An 18870-nucleotide genomic window follows, 5' to 3' on the forward strand; every position below is an offset into this window, starting at 1 on the left:
AAGTCTGTGGAACTGGCAGCTTTAGGTGAATGGGAGGAGGGTGGTGACAGACCATATCAGGGACAGTTCACACAAAAGTTAGGCAAAGACTCTGTACATTATGAAACACCTGGGAAACAAATGCTTTTTGATTCATTGAATGTGGATATTGCTAAAGAAGAGATAAGCTTATTACCGCAGAAAGATTTGTCTGAGAAGTGGAATGTGTCACAGAATAAGCAAAAACAGAAGGATGTAGTCTCAGCTTGGTCTGAGCACATAGAACTGACACTGAACAGGAAGTGGGTGAATCAGCCAGTCAGTATGCCCTGCCTGCCTCATGCCCCTTAACCTGTGAGGATGCTAAGATAGTCATGTGGAACACAGGGTGGGGAGAAGGTGAGTCAGTCAAGGGTCAGAAAACACAAGCATTCACCACCCCCTGAGAGATAAACTTTATTCTCTCACAGACAGCAGACCCCCCCCCCCCCCATCCCCAGGGAAGTAATTAACTATGAGATCTATGTCACATAAGACACATGACAGGATGAAGAGGAAAGCAAAAATACATCATTCACAACTTTGGTGAATAATAATGAAGAAACATCACTGTTACAGTTACATCATGACACAACAAGCTGGGTAGCAGCAGAGGGTTATACCAAGCCATGGACAGCCCAGAGTTACTGCGGAATACGAATTGGGCAATGCCCAGAGCTCCATGCTGAAGTGTTGGTCTCTCAGTTACCAGACAATATAATTGAAATGGAGTACTGAAGGGGCAGTCCATAGATAGCCCGTCCAGCACCAATATGTCTTGCTGCTCTGTAAAAGCCTTCACAACCCCTGCAGTAAATCTGACAGCTAGGGAAGGGAATAGCAACCTGTATCCCCACCAGCCCAGCCTGTAAGCCTGAAGCAGTATTGCATCCATAGTAGTCATGGAGAAATGATACAAACCACAGAAGAGTGCATGCAGTTCCTATAACAATGTGACCAGAAATAAAGCTGAATTTGTGTGGACAGCTGAACAGGAAGATACAGTTGAAGCTGCAAAACAAGATATCCAGGAGCATAATGCTCTAGGCCCCATCCAGGGAAATCAGTCATTAATTGATCATGTTTTTATTGGACTTTGGACTCATCAGTTACCATGTCCACAGAGAAGATACTTACTTTTGGAAAAGACTTTGCTAACAGCAAATACAGTTCTTCACTTCAATATGTGAAAAATGTCACCAAGCAACAGCCTATCACCAGAAAAGTAGCCTTACCTGTGGCAGGGTGGGTGAGACAAGAGGGCACATACAGTCATGGCCCAGAAGGTAATGGTGTCTGTCAGAACGAGGTGCAGTGTCCAGCCAATTGCCTGTCCAAGTGACCTGCCTCATTGTCAGAATGGTGAACTGCGAGTTGCCTCCACTACCAAACAATGGAGGTCCAGTTCAGATCACAGAACCATATATCCAACTGACCAAAGAAGGAAAGAAGTATGCATGTTCTCAAACAGGTCAGCAACAGGGATCTCCACAAGAGGCATCCAAGAACTTATCCATGTCAGTGGTGAAGATAGAACAAGTCAGTATGCAGACCTACATGCTGTGGTCATGCTGCTGGAAGACACACAGGCCCTCTCATCATCATTTACACCGACAGACACAACAACAATTGGAAGGTGCATGACAAAGACACCTGGGGAGGAACCAGGCTGTTGGATGAAAATTGGAACCAGGGTCATTGAACGCCTGTGTCTGTGGAACACATTACTGCCCACAATGGACTAAAAGGCAATGAAATCAAAGATGCCCTGTTGAAAGTCGGAACAGTGAAGGTCACCCCACAAGAGAAAATAGAATTGTACCATTTGGGAGAAGAAAGTAAAGGTATCCCAATGTCACAACTTATGGCCAGAGAAAAAGTGCAGAAGTGTGAAACTCATCAACTGTTGAATAGCTGCAAGAAGCAGACTTATGATATTAGCGGAGATGTAGCATGTCCCTCTGCAAGTGTTGACAAACATGTTACAATTAAAATGTCAAGAGATTTAAAGCTGCAATGTGAGATATCCAAAGAAATCTAGTCTGATGATGGCACACACTTCATTGACAAGCAAGTCAAAGACTGGGTGGCTGAATGGGGGGTGTACTGGTTGTACTACATTCCCTGTTATCAGCAAGCTGCTATGCTGAGTAAACATATGAATGAGCTCCTCAAGGACCAGGAAAGTTGTAACTTAGATAGATAGATGCTATCTTGTATGAAATGCCCTGTGTCAGTCTCCATATTTAACACATTGTATCCCAGTACCTGTTTGCTTGAGTTTTCTCAACCGACAACATCGCTGATCACCGATGGTCATGAAATTGGGGCAAAAGTTGTAGACTTTTTAAGCCTTAATGCTCTCACCTTTTAAGCTGTCACGTCTAGTGCAAAAGTCTCACAAGGCATTGATCATGTCTCACTTGCGACACTAAGAACTTGAAGTACAGTGTCTGACAGTCTGGAAGCTAATCACACTGCAACTTTTGTTTTAAATCACTGCCAGACTGTCTAATTGGTCTGATAAGTGGATGTGTGCCTCTGTCACAATTGCCACAGTGAGGCATAGAGTAATAAGGACAGGACAGATACCATGGACTCAGAACCCCAGGACAGGGAAAGCTTCATTGTAACTGTCCAACTAATATTGGGTGTATGACAGCTATAAATCATTTGCTAGCAAAGCAACAACTCAGTGATACCTTGTTATGAGTATCCTGTATGGCCGAAATGGTCCTGAATAGAATACAAATATCACATGGTAATCTTAATCAAGTCAGATAATAATCTCATATTTAAAAATCTTACATAATTAGGGCTGTGTTTTATATGATGCCATTGGTGGTAGTGTTTGATGTCATAAGGACTGAACATACAATAAGCAAAGGGAAGGCAGTAAGTTTGGTGAGTTTTAGAAATTTACATATATTTCCATTTGGAAATTCACATTATCTTGATGTCAGATTAGCATCTGGGAGATGATCTAAAAAATAATTGGGTCCCCCTTACCTAGGGAGTACCAGACCAATGTTGAGTAGCACTCAGCCCATACTAGTACCGCTGATCTGTGGGTACCTGGCTTATATTCCCAACATAGAGTAGCACAACAAGTGTGAGCATGCACATGGGCATCTGGATTCTGGCATCGGTATTCCAGCAGCTGGTAAATTAACCACATCTCATTACAAATGTTGCCCTGTAGAACATTACAGTGACTAAAGTTTATTGACTGTCATGTCATGTATGTATTATAATGGAATAAATTGAATTGAATAAATCAGAGGACAGTGACTCTGCTATACTTTCTTCATTACTCATTCCTTGCCTCCGTGCATGACTGGATAACTAGGGGAATATTAACAACATGCAATTCACTAGTAACAGTGTAAGCTAAAGCGCTTCATAGACAGCTAAGATAATGTTACTAGAACCTGATAGAGCTAAATAATGTTACTGGACTATTGTAAATGAAGCAAACAATAAGTCCCCTGCTGATTCCTGATGTAATAAATTAGCAAAAGAGGGCTCTATATTCTGAATGACTACAGTATGTTTTGTCATCAAGCAACAGCTTACTTTCCCACTCTCCTGGAGTTTCGGGGAGACAACCAAATTCAGAGGAGAGCTCCCCTGCCCCTGGAAAGTGGACAAGTCTCCAACATCCTGGTGCATTCAGGGTAATTGTGGGTGGGTCCAGGGGCCTGATGACGCAATTTACTATGAATCGGGTTATAGCAGCCTTATCCCCAGCAATGTATTACTGAAAATTCTGGCAAAATGCTGATTTGGGTGGTTATGTGATGACACTATTTGCTGCGCCACACTCCAACCAGCCCTCTGTACCTCCCTCTCCCAGAGAGGAACTTACCAATGTCATAGAGTAATAGCTGTACATTATGTTTTTTATTTCCAAATTCTCAAGCAATGTTTGCTACTGTATTCCAGTGATATACTGTACACACTGTATACAGTGATTCCAGACACCAGAATTTATCCAGACTGAATTCTGAACCCCTGCCTGGCCACATCTAGGACTAAATGTAATAGCCTGCAACCAGGTTGTTTTTGCCTTGTAAATGATTGTCATTTTAAAAATATGGGCAGACTCGCACAAAGTCCCGCACCTCCGGCAACTCGGAGGTTATTACATTTAGTGGTCTATTTACTAAGCCTTAAACAGAGATAAAGTGGACTGAAATAAAGTACCAGCCAATCAGCTCCTAACTGTCATTTTTCAAACACAGCCTGTAGCATGGCAGTTAGGAGCTGATTGTCTGGCACTTTAGCTCCGTCCACTTTATCTCCGTCCAAGGCTTAGTACAGTAGACCCCTTAGCCCCGTTTCTTTGTTGTTGTTCGGGAAAAGGGTTAGACAGGAGAGGAATCTGCTATGGGTGAATATTAGCTTGATGCAGGGTTAATAACACACAAAGGGGCTAATTCAGGCCTGATCGCTAGGGTGCATTTTTTGCATCCCTGTGATCAGGTAGTGACGCCTACAGGAGGTGGGGGAAATCGCTGTGCAGAGAAGCAATCGCATGTTCAGGAGAGCTGCACAAACAGAAGTTTGTGCAGTCTCTGCACAGCCCAAGACTTACTCAGCCTCTGCAATGATCAGGGCCGGAGCTGACGTCAGGAATCCTCCCTCCAAACGCCTGGTCCCTCCTGCGTTTTTCCACTCCTCAAAAACGGTCAGTAGCCACCCACAAACGCCCTTTTCCTGTCAATCTCCTTGCGTTCGCCTGGGCGATGGGATTTTTCGCACCATCCCATCGCTGCCCGGCGCTCCCCATCGCTGCGGACCATCGCGCCTGCGCATTGCGGTGCATATGCATGCGCAGTTCAGACCTGATCGCCCGCTGTGTGAAAACACACAGCAGCGATCAGGTCTGAATCGGTCCCAAAGTGCTCCTGTAGATCCACAATTAGTGTTGCATGGTGTATTGAGGCTAGGTGTATGAGGACACATCGATATTACTCTCTAGCCTAGTTCATCACATATATGGGACTTATGATGTTCATTCATATAAGCTAAATTCAAATTCAAAGGATTATAAAGTATGTAAAGTGTCCCCAAAAATCAGATTAGTTGAATACAAAAAAATCTAACACCAAATACAGATGTAGCCACGATCATCTAGATTTTTGTTAATAATTTTTTTATGAATAAAACCCTCAAATAAATGATATTGATGTGAGGAGCTTTTGGAGGAATATACCACTTATCATTTCTTAAAGTAGATTTCCTATACTTTGCTACAGTATGCCAAATTATATAATACCTGAATATAATTAGCTGACTTAAGATAAATAAATGATGTTTGTTATGCTTACCTCAGCAAATGGTGCCAGTCACATGAATAACATTGTGGTTCTATAACCTTACCTGTCAACTAACTGCAGTGTTTTGGTATGTTTGTGATACACACAAACACACACACACACACACACACACACACACACACACACGTGCAGTATACTGTATGCCACTCTATTGGTATCTCAGTTACACACATTTGCATATATATAAGCTACAGTACCCACTGACCACTCCATGGCATTGCTACTCTGATGAGTCCTAGACAATGAGAATCCATCTACTGAGTCAAACATTGTGTTTTTAATTTAATGGTGAGATAGATAGACAGACAGACAGACAGACAGACAGACAGACAGACAGACAGATAGATAGATAGATAGATAGATAGATAAACAGGAGTATCCAAGGGCAACCCATGTACTGGGCCCTGAGCTTCCAGAGGGACCTGTCGCCTTACAGGGCAATTATTTGCAAATTGCGGCAAAAGACTCGTGTCCCACTCTCCGACCTATAGTATGGTACTCTCTCCAGTACACTGACAGTGTAGTGTGGTTGGCATTTCCAGATCCTTAGCCTGGTAGTGTGGCATTGGGTTGCATCAGCAAAGCACATAACCACATTTGCATGATATCACTGATATTGAAGACAGCAGCCCACAGCTTCACAATGCAGGCATCAGCATTTCATGTGTGGGTGATGTGGATAAACAACAGATGAGTGACATTACGCCACTTTTTCAGCGCGTAAAGTGCCCCCTAAACATTGGTGCATCAGGAAATCAACTAGTGGATAGTTGGTAGATATATAGAAGATAGATACATTGACACACTGATACATACTGTAGATAGATAGATAGATAGATAGATAGATAGATAGATAGATATGAAAAATCTAGAAGTTATATACTGTAGATAGATATATATATAGCTAGATTGTTATAAGATATATAGATACTGTATGAGATAGATAGATAGATAGATAGATAGATAGATAGATAGATAGATAGATAGATAGATAGTTCTGAGATATATAGATACTGTATGAGATAGATAGATAGATAGATAGATAGATAGATAGATATGAAAAATGTAGAAGATCTATACTGTAGATGCCTCACCCCACCACACGTCACAGATAGATAGATAGATAGATAGATAGATAGATAGATAGATAGATAGATAGATAGATAGATAGAGTAGATAATAGAAATACAATAAAACAAAGATACAAAAATGCAAAATTATAGACATAAGAAATTACATTAACATTAATTACTTCCTCTCAAAGCAAGTTAGAGCTGGAGTGCTTGGTAAAAAAAAAAAAATGACCATAATACACTATACATGAACCTTCCCCTCCTCAGTGATTGTCCCTGTCTTAGAATTCACAGAGGCATCACTGGAAATAAAGAACTGGAGGGTGACAGTATACCCATTTTGTGCTTAATGTGATATTTCCCTGACAATCCACTCAGTCTTTATAAGAACGTTCACCAACAAGACATGCAGACCATGGAATCTTTTTCACATTTAATTTGTACAATCAGTAGCATATTTTCTGTTAACAAACTGAAAGTGAATTTTCTAGAGCAGAAATTTCACATATGACAATGTAATGGAATAATGGAATATATCCACATTTTGTTCAGCTCAGGTCCTTTTCATTTATTCCTGAGATCTAGAGAGTAGCAAATGACATAGAGAGAGGTGTGTCTAAATGTTGATGTGGAGGTTGAGACTGCTGAATTAGGGCTGTACTGAGCTGAATTGGTGTTGAGAACAGCTGAATTTCTACTGTGTGGTGATGAAATGAACAAAAAATGAACCCTGACCAGAGGGACACATCTGTATCAGGTACGTTATCTTTGCATAAACGGAAACAAACTTTGCATGTTACAAACGATTATTATCCTTTAGTAAAGCCAAAACAGCACAGTTATTCTGCTGCTGAACTCTATAAACGTGTCTCATCTGGCTTTCAGACAGAAATGTGTATTCACATTTATAGAAACAATAGCATTTATTTACTGATGATAGTATAGATGCTTCATTAATTTTACAATGCATTCATTTGCTTTCTAGTTTGTATTTGATGTATTAATCCCAGCTGGACATTGCATGTGTGGATGTAATCGCTGAACACAGCTGATCAAATGTACAAGATTCAAACTGTATAAGCAATGTAGGCGCGCTCTGCTGTGCTGCAGTTTACAGGTGTTATTGACTGATGCGGTGTCGTGGGCAAATTTGGCTACAAATGTCACAGTGGGATATTTTATTTTGGGTACAATGTTTAAAAGTTAAGAGCTAAAGTATATATTGGGGAGAAAACCTTTTAGGACCTGTATATATAGTATGCTATGGAAATCAAATACATTTGTATCAATTTATAAAAGATATAGGTTTATTGTTTACCAAGGGTAAATGCATACATGGAAATTAAGATAATCAAAACGTACAGTTTCATTCTTCTAGGCTTCTTGAATATCAATTATGTACGTTGTCTTATTACTATGATTATACAAAATAATATGTTATAAATGAACTGTAGAGAACATACAACAATATTTTATTTAATGAAATGAAATCAAATTACATTTATTAAGCAATCCTTTAGCATATTTGGTAAGTCTATGTAATTCCCTAAAGAATACTAACTTGTCAATGAAACTCATATACCAATACATCTGTAAATATTTACAAAGTACTGTATGTGACTGATGTGATAAACAAATATGTTTTGTAGGTTTTAGGAATATTTGACAATTCATGCGCAGATAGACTATGTTTACTGTTACTATACCTATATATTATTATATATTGTAAATACTGAGATAAGTACTGTACTGGAAATTCAATGGTGCAAAGAAGAATTAGACAGCTTCCACTTATACTATCTTTATAGGCTATGGCTGCAAAAGAAATCACTATCTGCAAGTTGTAGTTCAAAGTGACTGCGCTCCGGCACATAGCCATTTGTTCTTTGGCTCTGCTGCTGTTGCTCTGTTTGCCTTGCTCATTTCAAGCCTTTGTAAATGAGACTGCTTTAGCTCTGTTTTATTCCTAGTGCTATAGGTATTGCCATGCATCTTAAATACACCATGGATTTATTTTTTACTAAAGCAATGAAAACCCTTTCTTGCAGCTATTTTAATCACCATTAAATTCAAATAATTCTAACCACATTTCCTGGAAAAAGCTTTTGTTGTGGTGGATTAACATTTGAATTGCAACAAATGAACAGCTACAATTAATTTGTGCAATTTGATGTGACAGCTATCAGTATTATTCAGCTTTCAGTGATTTTGTTTTTTGTTATTGTAAGCAAGTGTTTATATTTTTTAATACGCATTTCATATCGTTTACAGTGACTGAGATTCTTCTTGTATTCAGATAAAATGGGTCAGTTATAGTTTCTGACATATATCACATTATTTAAAAAGCCCAAGGTCATAAGTGCTATGCTTTTTATATCTGCAAGGACAAGAATCAATGGTTGACTTTGTTTAGATATTAAATAAAAAACACCAAAAAAATCCCCAGAATTTTAAAGTTTAAACTTCTATATAAATAATAATCATTTTTCCTATTCTAACCCTGACTGGAAGATCTCCTTGGTTTGGATAATCAATGTTTATCCAGCTATTGATATTTAGAATTGTTTGTTATTAATGGACATATCTGTCTTTTTAGCAGAACACACAAGTCTTTCTAGGGAAAACATTCTGTATTTGGTCAGTACAGTTGGTTTGCTTAGAACAGGATTTCTTGATTGCAGATTGACTTCTAATGTTTGGAATTTTTAATCCCTCGGTAATCAATCATTCCTGTCCACCATATTGTTTTCATATCTGTTGCCTTTTGTTTTACATGGTCATTTTTTTCACACCTACAATACAGTGTCAGCATATTTTGGGCATGTATGTTCTGGTTTATTTTTAATCAGTCATTAATATGGATGATCATTTTTTATTAAATATGTGTAAATATTCAGTTGTATTTGAACAATAGATTTAGTTTTCTGTGTTGATTTTACCAATAGAGCCATTTTGAATGCTCAATTTAATCCAACATTATACAGTTGTTTTTGTTGTGTTTTATTACAATTAAAGACAACAGGACATTTACAGTACTTTCAGTAATCTAAATATGTGACATAATTACCAAGAGCTACATACTAAGTAAACTCTCTGTGAATATGTGACTAATATTATATTTACTGGAAGTACAATTTGCACTTTTTATTGCTATATACATTATCTATAATGATTTTGCATGCTGTATTAATTTACAATACTTACATTAGCAAAACATTTTTAGGAATATTATTTTTCTTCCATACTGAAGCAAATAGTCAAATTTATATTATCAATAATGTATTTTTTATGTTGAATTATTGACCAGTCAATTTAGTTGTCTGCATGTAGCAGTTTGTAATGTGTGAGGACATTGTGGCGTCTTATATAAATCCACAATAAACAATTGACTACAGGATTGTTTAAAAAAATGTAAATGACTAAAATTAGGTGTAGTGGACTAAAATGTAGATGAAATAAGTTATACATATATTGTATTTATTTTTTGCCTCCAAGACTAATTCTTGCCTTTTCATATGTTTTCTGTGTTATCAAAATGTGTATTTATAAGCACAATTGAAAATGTACAGTATAAATTGAGGCACTGTTTCGTAACATCTTTGTCACGCTCGTTGTTATTTCTGTACACCTTCTTGTCCTGCTCATTTGTACTACAGTAAAATAAAAGGAAAAGGCAGGTAAACAATTTCCTGCACTCCAATATGAGTGAAATCAATAATGTTGACAACCATGAACTTATGTGAACTCCTCCAACCAATCACATCCTGCCCACATAAAAATAGGGACTACTGTAATATAGGGACTCTCCTCATGCTGGTTGGCTCTCCTTATTCCGACATAGTGAGTAATATGCCTCTTTGGCCAATTAGATTTGTTATGCCTATGGAGATAGATATTTGAAATCTGGAAAATATCATCAATAAACCCAGCCTAGTATTTTAATGTATAATTTTATAGAGGTTTTTCATAATTACAGTACATCCTACCTTTCTGTTTGATAGTAAATAGTTTTTTTTTAACCAGGTCCGATGCTACATGAATAATACAGTAGCATCTATATATGGTATATCCATCCTCTCATGTGTACCTTCTCCTGAAGAAGACTCTCTGTTCAGCAGATGCATATTCCATAGCACTGAGCATGCTCAGAAGACAGGGTGTAACATTCACTAACATAGTGAGTGCTAAGAATTTGGGTAGGGATATTATATAGCACTGGGCTTGCTCAGAAGACTAGATGTAACATTTCCTAGAATAGAGCATGCTCAGAAGTCAGATAGTGATATAATCTGGGAATGAGCACTAGTTGCGCAGAGAGCCAGCTGAAATGGTTATACTGAATTAAAATGCTGGTAATACCATTTGTCATGTAACAGTAGTCCTTGATTGAGTTCCCTATAAATCATTTATGCTCTGTATTTATTTAATGCATATCAATAATTGGAGAAATGCTTGTGATTGTGCATGCAGCTCAGTGAAGACCAGTAAACAAACTTTGCCATACTCTGCAGCATTTACCAGTGCAGACAGCCTTACAGTTAATTTTTCTTAACAAAATATATATAAAACGTGAAGAAAGGGGTAGGATGTCCCAAGAGTAAAATGCTAGGGATAATCTATATAATTTGCTGGTAAGAGAACTATACACATGAAAGGAAAGAGAGATGGAGTAAGGGGGAAGCAGAGAAGGGGAGCACTGAAGTGAGAGAGATAGAAAGAGAGATTAAGGTAAAAGAATGAAAACCTAAGCAGCACAGAGAGCGGCAACCTCTTCTGTGTATGTGTGCATACTGTATATATATACACACACACACACACACACACACACACACACACACACACACACACACACACAAACTGTGTATATATATGTGTATATATATATATATATATATATATATATATACTGCTCAAAAAAATAAAGGCAACACTAAAATAACACATCCTAGATCTGAATGAATGAAATATTCTTATTAAATACTTTGTTCTTTACATAGTTGAATGTGCTGACAACAAAATCACACAAAAAGTATCAATAGAAATCAAATTTATTAACCCATGGAGGTCTGGATTTGGAGTCACACTCAAAATTAAAGTGGAAAAATACACTACAGGCTGATCCAACTTTGATGTAATGTCCTTAAAACAAGTCAAAATGAGGCTCAGTAGTGTGTGTGGCCTCCACATGCCTGTATGACCTCCCTACAATGCCTGGGCATGCTCCTGATGAGGTGGCAGATGGTCTCCTGAGGGATCTCCTCCCAGACCTGGACTAAAGCATCCGCCAACTCCTGGACAGTCTGTGGTCCGTTGGTGAATGGAGCGAGACTTGATGTCCCAGATGTGCTCAATTGGATTCATAGAATAAAAATTAGCGCTTGGAAACTGGATATTAAATTTATCACAATTTTAATAAAGTGATTAAAAAATGATACTTTTGCAACAGATAATTAAAACACAATATGTATGGTTGAATTCGGGCATATCATAGCACTGCAAAAAATTAAAAGTTCCATAAACTTTATATGATGCAAAAAATTTTGCCGGTACTCAAATGAAACAGTTCATCCCCAAGAGTGCTGCCACAGTCCAGGAACAATTGTAAGCGAATGGAAAATGTGCCAACTGCTGTTGGAAGTGACCTTACGTGGCTTGGTTCAAGATGCTACTTGGTCCAATTAGTTGCTCAGGTCCATTAGTGCAGATATCCAATTCGCAGATGAAAAGGGTTCCTATATCAGACTTCTAGGCTTTTTGTATGAGGATGAAGATACAGAGGCCAGCTATCCCGCCGACGCGTTTCGCTGTTTCACACAGCTTTTTCAAGGTGATATGTTACAGTGACTGGATGCCCTTTATATAGCAGTGCTAATAGCCCAATTAATTAATTTCTGGATGAAGAGTAATGACCTATCTAGTAATTAGAATAAATTGAGTGCCATAATATTATTTTACCACAAGATGGCACCAAATCAATAAATCACTATAGTATATCTTATATGGAACTAATTTATTTCGAAATATATATATTATTCTATGTTGTGAATATAGAATATATATACTGATCATCTATGTAGAATATTATGTGAGCATTTACTGTGGAGATCGATGGTTATTTGTTTGTTAAAAATATTGAGGTGAACTCCTACTAGGCTATCATTGGTCCGGATGATCATGTGACAGGGAAATGTTCTCTATGAAGGGGAACCCATGTGACTACTGATGTGGCGTCGGGTCTCCGGTCATGTGACCGGAACGGGTCTCTTCTTGCGGTCCGTCTCCTGGTAACAGGATGCCGGGCTCGCCGGAGGCTTGGCCGGGTTCCGGTCACGTGACCAGGTGTAAACAAATGGGAGAGAAGTTGCGTTCCACATACAGGAAATGGGTCCCGCAATCATGTGATCGGGAACCGGCTTTTTTACCTTCAACTTTAAATTAAAAGGTTTTATAAATATTAAATCATGATGGAGTAGTTCTATTATGGTCTCATTGTCTGTCACTAAACATGGAAACTGGATAGAATTATATTATTAGCATTATTTAAATGATTTTTGTTTGTCACACCTGTACTGTATGGGCTATTAGCACTGCTATATAAAGGGCATCCAGTCACTGTAACATATCACCTTGAAAAAGCTGTGTGAAACAGCGAAACGCGTCGGTGGGATAGCTGGCCTCTGTCTCTTCATCCTCATACAAAAAGCCTAGAAGTCTGATATAGGAACCCTTTTCATCTGCGAATTGGATATCTGCACTAATGGACCTGAGCAACTAATTGGACCAAGTAGCATCTTGAACCAAGCCACGTAAGGTCACTTCCAACAGCAGTTGGCACTTTTTCCATTTGCTTACAATTGTTCCTGGACTGTGGCAGCACTCTTGGGGATGAACTGTTTCATTTGAGTACCGGCAAAAAATTTTGCATCATATAAAGTTTATGGAACTTTTAATTTTTTGCAGTGCTATGATATGCCCGAATTCAACCATACATATTGGAGGTCATTCCGAGTTGTTCGCTCGTTATTTTTTTATCGCAACGGAGCGATTGGTCGCTAATGCGCATGCGCAATGTCCGCAGTGCGACTGGCCAAGTAAATTTGCTATGCAGTTAGGAATTTTACTCACGGCATTACGAGGTTTTTTCTTCGTTCTGGTGATCGTAATGTGATTGACAGGAAGTGGGTGTTTCTGGGCGGAAACTGTCCGTTTTATGGGAGTGTGTGAAAAAACGCTACAGTTTCTGGGAAAAACGCGGGAGTGGCTGGAGAAACGGAGGAGTGTCTGGGCGAACGCTGGGTGTGTTTGTGACGTCAAACCAGGAACGACAAGCACTGAACTGATCGCACTGGCAGAATAAGTCTTGAGCTACTCAGAAACTGCACAGAGAAGTCTTTTCGCAATATTGCAAATCTTTCGTTCGCAATTTTGATAAGCTAAAATTCACTCCCACTAGGCGGCGGCTTAGCGTGTGCAAAGCTGCTAAAAGCAGCTTGCGAGCGAGCAACTCGGAATGACCCCCATTGTGTTTTAATTATCTGGTGCAACAGTATCATTTTTTAATCACTTTATTAAAATTGTGATACATTTAATATCCAGTTTCCAAGCGCTAATTTTTATTCTATGTTGTTCTAATTGTGGGGTCTAACTAACCCCGGTGTATTAGCAGCTATAAGTAAAGCAACTCATTACTAGCGCCAAAGGTATTACTTAGTAATCCATTTTTCTCAATTGGATTCATGTCTGGGGAACGAGCGGGCCAGTCCATAGCATCAATGCCTTCGTCTTGCAGGAACTGCTGATAAACTCCAGCCACATGAGGTCTAGCATTGTCTTGCATTAGGAGGAACCCAGGGCCAACCACACCAGCATATGGTCTAACAAGGGGTCTGAGGATCTCATCTCGGTACCTAATGGCAGTCAGGCTACCTCTGGCGAGCACATGGAGGGCTGTGTGGCCCCCCAAAGAAATGCCACCCCACACCATTACTGACCCACTGCCAAACTGGTCATGCTGGAGGATGTTGCAGACAGCAGAACGTTCTCCTTGGCGTCTCCAGACTCTGTCACGTCTGTCACATGTGCTCAGTGAGAACCTGCTTTCATCTGTGAAGAGCACAGGGTGCCAGTGGCGAATTTGCCAATCTTGGTGTTCTCTGGCAAATGCCAAACGTCCTGCACGGTGTTGGGCTGTAAGCACATCCCCCCCACCTGTGGACGTCGGGCCCTCATACCACCCTTATGGAGTCTGTTTCTGATCGTTTGAGTAGACACATGCACATTTGTGGCTTGCTGGAGGTCATTTTGCAGGGCTCTGGCAGTGCTCCTCCTGTTCGTCCTTGCACAAAGGCGGAGGTAGCGGTCCTGCTGCTGGGTTGTTGCCCTCCTACGGCCTCCTTCACATCTCCTGATGTACTGGCCTGTCTCCTGGTAGCGCCTCCATGCTCTGGACACTACGCTGACAGATACATCAAACCTTCTTACCACAGCTCGCATTGATGTGCCATCCTGGATGAGCTGCACTACCTGAGCCACTTGTGTGGGTTGTAGACTCCATCTCATGCTACCACTAGAGTGAAAGCGCCGCCAACTTTCAAAAGTGACCAAAACATCAGCCAGAAAGCATAGGTGCTGAGAAGTGGTCTGTGGTCACCACCTGCAGAACCACTCCTTTATTGGGGGTGTTTTGCTAATTGCCTATAATTTCCACCTGTTGTCTATTCCATTTGCACAACAGCATGTGAAATTGATTGTCAATCAGTGTTGCTTCCTAAGTGGACAGTTTGATTTCACAGAAGTGTGATTGACTTGGAGTTACATTGTGTTGTTTAAGTGTTCCCTTTATTTTTTTGAGCAGTGTATATATATATACACTGTATATATATATATATATATATACTGTACATACATATTAATATTAGACCGATAGATGGAATGTGGTTAAAATACCGCCAGTCGGGATTCCGGCGGTCACAATACCAACGCCGGAATCCCAAAAGGGGGTGAAATGCTGCCGCTGGAATACTGGTGACACAGACTATTCTCACTCTGTGGGTGTTCACGACACCCATAGAGGGAGACTATGACCTGTGGTGAGCGCAGTGAGCCACCGTTCCCACAGGGTGGCGAGCACGGCAAGCCCATTAGGGAATTTATAGCACTTGCCCTGCTGCCGGCATTCTGGTGGACATGATTCCACTGTCGGGATAATGTCAGCCGGTATCCCATCTGCCAGCAAATCGTACGTATCCCAGATAGATATATAAAGGAGAGTGAGAGAGGGAGACAACAAAAACAGAAAATTATTTTAAAGTATTTTGAATTTCCATGAAAATGACTGTATACTTTAGTTATTGCTGAGTAATAAAAACGACATAAGCCAGAGAAAATAATATTAAGTAATATATCACAAATAACTTTGCACAGTACAATATTTTAATATCATCTCCAGAGGCAGACCTGGTAGTAATGCTGGGAATATAGCCCTTAGGAGCTCCAGTATTTACTTGGGAGAGGAATACTGGGATTGATATACTATACAGTATGTCAACTAGGTCACAGCCCATGTTCTAGTTTGCTGACAGACACAAGCAGATGTCAGGGCATGTGGCCAGGGCATTTTGGCTCTAGAGTGCCACTGATTAATGGGCCACCTTATTCAATGATTGAGTGACATAACTCACCTAATACATTTAATTTCCCCCTCAGTTTTCCCACATGATACACCTGCCACCAGTATGAAGTAGAATCAGCAAGCAGAACCATACATGTGAAACAGCTGGCTCTTGCTCCTCCATTACAGTAGTACATTGAGAGTATGGCACATGTCTATAATGGCACAGCCAATCACCACACAACTATCCCTAGCAGGAAGGAGGAGCACCAGTTAAATCACACCCAGGGTCATCCATCGATGGTCACCACCGATGGTACCATTTGTGGTCAACTTCCATGGTATAAAACCATTGTCAGGGTAATCCTCAATGGTTTCACCCACGAATGGTCATCCCTGCTCTGTTACTTACCATCTGTGGGCCAATTAAAGGTGGGAACCGGGCTTCACAGGTCACATTGGGGATGGAGCCAGGTTTTGTGTCCTGTCACCAAATAAACAAAAAAAACAATCAGAGGGGGTTCTGTACCATCAATGGTGGAGAACAATTGGATCTCCACCACCAATGGCAATACCATCAAACTCCATTGATGGTTTGAAACCATTAATGGTCTACGACTGATCTTATCCTCAGGGCTAGCGCCATCCTTTTTTCGTGTAATGTAATGTTCAAACCAATAAAGCTCTAGTGCAGGAGCAAATGTTTACCAAATGTAATGCAGGACAAGATCAAAGTCACAGGAAGATATAAAGTTAGAATTAGCCTTGGCAGCAGTGGCGTAACTAGAATTTTTTTTCTTCCAAGCCAAAAAATTCCCTGGTGCGCCCCATCCTCCCCAATAATTGCCACTAGTAAAGTGCCGAAATTGGGGGGTTGGGCCTCACTAAAATAGGTGTGGCTTCACTGAAAGGGGTGTGGCAATGCAGGAAAAGACTACCTTATACCCCAGTTTTGCAACCTGCACCCCGAGGGAAAAAAATAATCCTGATTCATGCCCCTTACATTATTTGTCATTTTTCCTCTTTATATTAATGCCCCTTACACATTACACCACATACTGCAATGGCCCTTAGACATTATGCCACACATTATAATGCCCATTACACAATACTGTATGCCACACACTGTAATGCCCCTGAGAATTATGCCTGTGACAAATTATGCCACACACCGCAATGCCTGTAATAAATTATGCCACACACTGCAATGCCCCTGAGACATTATACAACACACCATAATGCCTGTGAAACATTATGACACACACCGCAATGCCCGTTATACATTATACCACATACCACAATGTCCGTGATACATTATGCTACACACTGCAATGTCCGTTATAAATTAAGTCACACATGGCAATGCCCCTGAGACATTATACCACACACCATAATGCCTGTGACACATTATGACACACACTGTAATGCCTGTGACACATTATGCCATGCATCACAATGCCCGTTATACATTATGCTACACATTGCAATGCCCTTGAGACATTATACCACATACAATGCCCGTGATACAGTATACCATACACCATCATGCCTGTGACACATTATGACACACCCTGCAATGCACGTTATACATTATACCACACACTGCAATGCCCGAGACAGTATACCTCATACAATGCCCGTGATACAGTATACCACACACCGTCATGCCTGTGACACATTATGACACACACCACAATGTCCGTGATAAATTATGCCACACACCGCAATGCCCATTACACATTAAGCCCCACAGTAAGGCTTCTAATTACTTTTAAATTACCTGATCGTTGCCAGGGGTTTCATTATCTTGCTTCCATGCACGGTGCCAGGGGTTTCCATGTGCTGGGTGTTATGCTCGTTGCCAGAGGTGTCAATGCTGCCTCATCCGCCCCCCACTGTTTAGTGATCCGTGGGCAATGCTGCCAGATCCCCCCCTTCCCAATACACTGAGCTGCATGCATTCATATGTCCTCCACCCCCTCCCTGCACAGGTTACAGTGAGCTGTGGGCTATAATGCCGACAGCCCCCCCCCCCCTCAGATTTCTGTGCAGCCCCACAAACCCCCCCTCCCCCCACCCAGGATACACTGAGCAGGGGGCATTCATGTCCTCCACCCTCTCCCCACGGAGGTTACAGTGAGCTGCGGACTGTAATGCCCGACTCCCCCCCCCCCCAAGGGGGCAGGCTTGCAGGGTGCCACGTCCGCGGCCAGCGCTATGCACTTCCTAGATGCTAGAGGTCAAGTATGACCTCTAGCATGTCTCCTCCATGGCAGTGGCCATTTTGGAAGGAACATTTAGCAGATTGACATGCGGATGGCTAGTCCGCATGTCAATCTGCTCTGAATCAGCGGTGGCGCCTCCGCAGCCCTGTCTCCAAGCCTCCGCAGTGGCTGCAGGGGTGGTTGTTATGTCACTGCTTGCCAGTCATGCTATAGAGGACATAGTACAAAGAACTAACAGTAAGGAACTTGCTATTCAAGCACTGGAGTAAAAGAAGAGTGCGATTTAATAGTCTGGCTGGTGATGTCACTGGCACATGTACAAAATATGAATATCCATGTCGGGAGATGCGCATAGATAGTGTAATCTGTAAGTAAGGCACTTTCCAGGCATGCACCTAAAAAGAGTTGTTTGTTCTGTATATAGACATGAGCATGGACATGTCACAAAGAAGTGCTCTGTGTGTGAATTAATGCAACCAGAAAGACAACTTTCTTACGTTCTACCATTTTAATATCTTTTAAATTAACATTTTACAGTAGTGTGAACATTTATTTAACTATTATTTAAAGATTTGAGAAACTATTCCTCTTACTAATGTCCT

At 40.6% G+C, this 18870-nt stretch overlaps 1 protein-coding gene across 1 annotated transcript in view; it reads left to right on the forward strand.

Moving 5' to 3' along the window:
• The first annotated feature begins 7010 nt into the window (after nucleotides 1-7010).
• SLC6A1 (solute carrier family 6 member 1) overlaps nucleotides 7011-18870 on the forward strand; it is a 317457-nt gene continuing 305597 nt past the window's right edge. The window contains exon 1 of the mRNA XM_063940752.1: nucleotides 7011-7190. The gene's annotated coding sequence lies outside the window, so the exon portion shown is untranslated. The remainder of the gene's footprint in view (nucleotides 7191-18870) is intronic.

This window comes from Pseudophryne corroboree, chromosome 9, assembly GCF_028390025.1.
Source record: "Pseudophryne corroboree isolate aPseCor3 chromosome 9, aPseCor3.hap2, whole genome shotgun sequence".
Classification (NCBI taxonomy): domain Eukaryota; kingdom Metazoa; phylum Chordata; class Amphibia; order Anura; family Myobatrachidae; genus Pseudophryne; species Pseudophryne corroboree.